Here is a 5,691-nt window from a genome sequence, read left to right as displayed (position 1 = left end):
GTTTCGAAGTTGCGCTTAGTTCATTAGAGAAGTGTTTTCTTTCCTGTTAGCCTTTTCCGCAGGCCCTACAATTTCTACTAGAGAACACTGCAAAGCGCTGCAACACTACAAAATGAACTGTATGAAGCTGCTGTTTTGTTGGTGTGGATTCTTATTCAAATGGAATATCATCCAGCAACTATTCCGGATTTGAATTAGAGTGCAATAAAAGAATCCCAAAAAAATAAGAAATCAGATAGGTACCTGTGAAGCATGTGATTTGCAGCTTTATATCCAGCTTATACAGTTTGTTTTGATAATAATGATTACATCGGACAAGCCATGTTGATATCCCAACAGATTTTTCTACTACAGCTTCTAGCTGTAATGATACCGCATAACGATAGCTTCAGAGCAATACTTGTTTGTAAATTTGGTAGATTAAAATTAAATGATAACAATTTCTGTTACATTTTTCATAACAAATATGACGCCGTCCACAAATTACGTAACGCTCAAGGGAGAGGGGGAAGTACAATCGAGCGATACGGTCAATACAAAAAATTTAGGACTTTTTTACAAAAAAGCGTAACGGAAGAGGAGGGGTTGTTAAAACATGATGATTTTAGCGTTGCATTATAAATGAATGCTACCTATGTTAAACGTTTTGTTTTTATTCTTTTGGCTCGAATGGTCAATATCACAAAAATGATCCAACTTTTTCGCGTCAATACAAAAAATCCAACAAATTTTAAAATTATTTTGTTACAAAAATTATTGCAAATATTATAATAAATCTGTTACGAAATTACGTTACAGGCAATTATTTTAATATGCATAATGTAACAAATGTTGTTATACACCTGTTTGAATAAAAAATCAAGGGGTTAGACACGTATTATTCGGCGATTAATATATTATGGTATACTAATATTTTTGTAGAAATCACAGTAAACTTTGATCATAAGGTCGACCATCAAACAATATTGACAAGTCTGGAAACATCAGTTGATTTTTTCGTCGTCAATTTCATCCAAATGAAAAGAAGTAATTTATGATAAATTTTGCTTTTATAGATCTGAAAATATGTTTGGAATTCTCGGAACAGCACGCAAGGACCGCTAAGTATAATTGGGCAAGGTAACAGCACGGCCACGAGACATCCGAATTCGAATTGATCATTAGTCAAGTCTGGATCATGACCTCTACGAGATATATGGCAACTGTAAATGTCCTTTAACCAAATTGTCAAACTTAACGATAATCAAGAAATAATCTCAAATTGCTCGTTGTTAACGGACCTTTTTATTGCTGATTTTTTTCTTTTTGTTGTTGAGATCAATTGGTGTCGATTTCAGAACATAATTTCCTTATATAGTATCCTAAGACGAGTGATTTACAAATATGTATTTGACCGAGTATTTGACCGCATTGTGTAAACCCGTTCACAGAAAGGACGCACTCCAAATTGGCGACCGCTTGTATACTACATATTACATATAAATTTATTTATTAATACTGAAGACACGTCGCCAGTACCAGCTGAAGTAAACTTATCAGACCAAGCAGGATTACGTTTATCATTCATGCCCTCACCATAGGTTTCATCACTATCATGACACCAAACGACAGACGAAGCAAGTTTTACAACTTATCTATTTACCATCTCTCACTTCTATTCATCGTAACTGATCAAATGACATGTCAAAATATTGAAAACCCATTAACATACCTACTTCGATATTTTTTTTATAAAATACCGTTAGTATACTAATATATTACTTAGTATACTAAATACATTAATAGTGTCTGGCCCCTTGTAAAAAATACAAGTTTTGTTATAGTTTTGTTTCTAAAATAAGAACAAATTTTGTTACAATTTTGTTATGGTCATTCACATATAAGAATCCTTACAACAAAATTATATCAAATTATGTTATTTCTAACAACGGTTGTTACAATTTTGTTATGATCTTGTTATGTGCTTCTGGTCGGGATACTGTCAAATTATTTTATAGCATTCGCCATTATGGCGAGCGTGGAAAGCTGGATATGCATGCGCTCAAAACTTTCGACAGTTATGCGCCAACATCGAGCAACTACGTAACGTAGAAGTGGCTCAAGACTACGCACAGCAGTTAGCAGTGGCCCTACCAACGGAAGAGCAGCTTGGCGCAGCAACACTTGAAGATGGCTGGAGGGACATCCGATCCGCCATAGGTAGTACCTCGGCTACAGCACTAAGCTTCGCGACTCCGAATCACAGAAACGACGGGTACGACGGCGAATGTAAACAGTTGAAAAACGAGAAGAATGCAGCATGGGCGAGAATGCTGCAATACCGTACGAGAGCGAATGAGGCACGCTACAAACAGGCGCGGAACAGGCAGAACTCAGTCTTCCGGATGAAGAAGCGCCAGCAGGAAGAACGAGATCGCGAAGCGATGGAAGAGCTGTACCGCACTAAGGACACACGAAAGTTCTACGAGAAGCTGAACCGCTCACGCAGATGCTTTGTGCGACAAGCCGACATGTGCCGAGATTAGCACGGGAATATTCTCACGAGCGAAAGTGAGGTGGTCGAGAGGTGGCGACAGCATTACGATGAGCACCTCAATGCCGACGTTGCAAGTACCGAAGGTGGCGTGGTAACAGATCTAGGAGTATGTGCACAGGACGAAAAACTTCCGGTCCCTGACCTCCAAGAGATTGAGGAGGAGGTTGGCCGGTTGAAAAACAACAAAGCCGCTGGAGCAGATCAACTACCAAGCGAGCTTCTTAAATACGGTGGAGAAGCATTGGTGAGAGTACTACACTGGGTCATTACCAAGATTTGGGAGGAGGAAGTATTACCGGAGGAATGATTGAAAGGTGTCGTGTGTCCCATCTACAAAAAGGGCGACAAGTTGGATTGCGGGAACTACCGCGCGATCACACTACTAAGCGCTGCCTACAAGATACTCTCTCAAATTTTATGCCGCCGTCTGTCACCGATTGCAAGAGAGCTCGTGGGGTAATACCAGGCTGGATTTATGGGCGAACGCGCTACAACGGACCAAATGTTCGCCATCCGCCAGGTATTACAGAAATGCCGCGAATACAACGTGCCCACTCATCACTTGTTCATTGATTTCAAATAACAGCTATGGCAGATTATGCACGAAAACGGATTCCCGGATAAACTGATACGGTTATCAAGGCGACGATGGATCAAGTGATGTGCGTAGTTTGTATCTCGCAGAGGGTTACGGCAAGGTGATGGTCTTTCGTGCTTGCAGTTCAACATTGCTTTAGAGGGTGTAATTAGGAGAGCGGAGATAAACACAAGTGGAACAATTTTCACGATGTCCGTTCAGCTGCTTGGTTTCGCTATTGATATTATTGCTCGTAAATTTGAGACGATGGCGGAAACGTACATCCGACTAAAGAGTGAAGCCAGGCGAATCGGATTAGTCATTAATGTGTCGAAGACAAAGTACATGATGGCAAAGGGCTCCAGGGAGGAATCACCGCGCCCGCCTCCCCGAATTTAAATCAACGGTGATGAAATCGAGGCGGTTGAAGAATTCGTGTACTTGGGCTCACTGTTGATCGCCGACAATGACACCAGCAGAGAAATTCTGAGGCGCATTGTGGCAGGAAATTGTGCTTACTTTGGACTCCGCAGAACTCTTCGATCGAATAAAGTGCGCCGCAACACGAAGTTAACTATCTACAAAACGCTGATTAGACCAGTCGTCCTCTACGGGCACGAAACATGTACCCTACGTGCAGAGGACCAACGCGCCCTTGGAGTTTTCGAATGGAAGGTGTTGCGTATCATCTACGGCGGAGTGCAGATGGAAGACGGGATTTGGAGAATGCGATTCAAACACGAGCTGCATCAGCTGCTGAGAGGACCAACCATCGTCCATACCGCGAAAATCGGGAGGCTACGGTGGGCGGGTCACGTCATCAGGATGTCGGATAGCAACCCGACTAAAATGGTTCTCGAGAGTCATCCGACCGGTACAAGAAGACGTGGAGCGCAGCGAGCTAGGTGGGTCGACCAAGTGGAGGACGATCTGCGGACCCTACGCAGAGTGCGGAGCTGGAGACAAACTGCCATGAACCGAGTGGAATGGAGACGGCTACTATGTACAGCAGAGGCCACCCCAGCCTTAGCATGATCGGTAATGGTAATGTGTTCAGGATTTCAGGAAACTTGGTGTGTTGCAAACGCTTATATCACGTACTGCATCATGTGTACAAAGAAGCGAATATTGTGGATGTGTTCAGTAAAACAGTTATCTTGAGCAAAAATCTGAAAAATAAATTATGAAATTGGAACTTTATACGAGCTAAATAATCTACTGGAAAACCATAGTCTCGGGCTGTATTATATGCTTGGTGCTGGAGTTAAACTATCTTGTAGTCATCAAGATACATTTTCGGAAGGAGATACGCGATATTATAGAATGAACATAACCTTACATTAACATTTCTATCATTATTAATCAGCCTTAAAACACGTCCGGCGGTTAGTTGACTTTCATTGCCACCAACAAAGAGCTGGAATAGAAATTTCCTTATAATTTTCATACGAGAGGCTGGCTTTGTGCCGTCTTCTGTGTGATGTGTAGCTCCGAGCCCCATATGATGGCGAAGAAAGAGTAATTCGTATTCATGCCAGAGCTTTCATAGCCTCGCCTACAAATCGCACCATAACAAAGCACTTCCTGGCATTTTCCTCGTCGTAGGTAGGAAGGAAATATGCGGCGAAAGCATTCTGCTGTCTGAAGGATGCTACGCTACATTGTGTAAAGGTAAATGGATGCTACCCGCTATTCTGTCGGGATATAATGAAAACAATATCGCGTGTACCGCCGCCACGGTTATTATGGTTACGGGTTTTAAATTATTAGAATAAATAATGGCCTGAAGCTATATTTCATCCATGTTTATCCAATCTTCTTCGTCGTTAGTTTTCTACTTCCACAGCTAGGTTAGGTAAATCATCATTAACTATAAAATGCATATAGAAAATGGTTTGGTTTCTGAGGTAGACCAGAGGCGAAAGTATGAAGGCGACATAATGAGCAACAAGATCGAAGGAAAAAAAGGCATTCGAAATTTTGCAAACCAGAAGTGAAAGTTTTACTACCTCAAAGAGTCCAAAGTGCTAAATGCAACGGACGAACGGCCAACGAATTCATTTATGTATTAGATGATACAGAAAACAGAAAAATAAATATTCCATCACATATCGGGTAAAGTTAAAAGCAGCTCCGCTTGCAATAATTTACCTTAGAATTGACACAGAAACTACATAATTCTTCCTCACTATGCTGAACATTGCCTTGCCAAAAACATTATGTTCTCAGATTTATCTTTGGAAAGTAAACTGCACTCCATTCCACCAGCGATTGTTGTCAATAGACGTATGGACAGATGTGCCACTTGGTTGTCGGAGGAAACAAAATTTTACGAACAATAAATTTTGAAATTTATGTTATCTAATGCAGTGCCACCTTTACTTTACTTCACATGTATTGTTATTCGTGAGTTGGATGCATTCAATTTTTGACAATCAGTTTGAACTATTAGTGTTTCACGTAAATATCATATGCAATTAGAGCATTTAATTTCACAGAGTCACATACAATGTGTGAATGATTGTTCGTCGAATTCCAAAAAATAATTACACCAAGATCATCAGGAGTGTCCGTATCA

Source organism: Aedes albopictus, chromosome 1, assembly GCF_035046485.1.
Source record: "Aedes albopictus strain Foshan chromosome 1, AalbF5, whole genome shotgun sequence".
Classification (NCBI taxonomy): domain Eukaryota; kingdom Metazoa; phylum Arthropoda; class Insecta; order Diptera; family Culicidae; genus Aedes; species Aedes albopictus.
Note: the sequence above shows the minus strand (reverse complement) of the source record.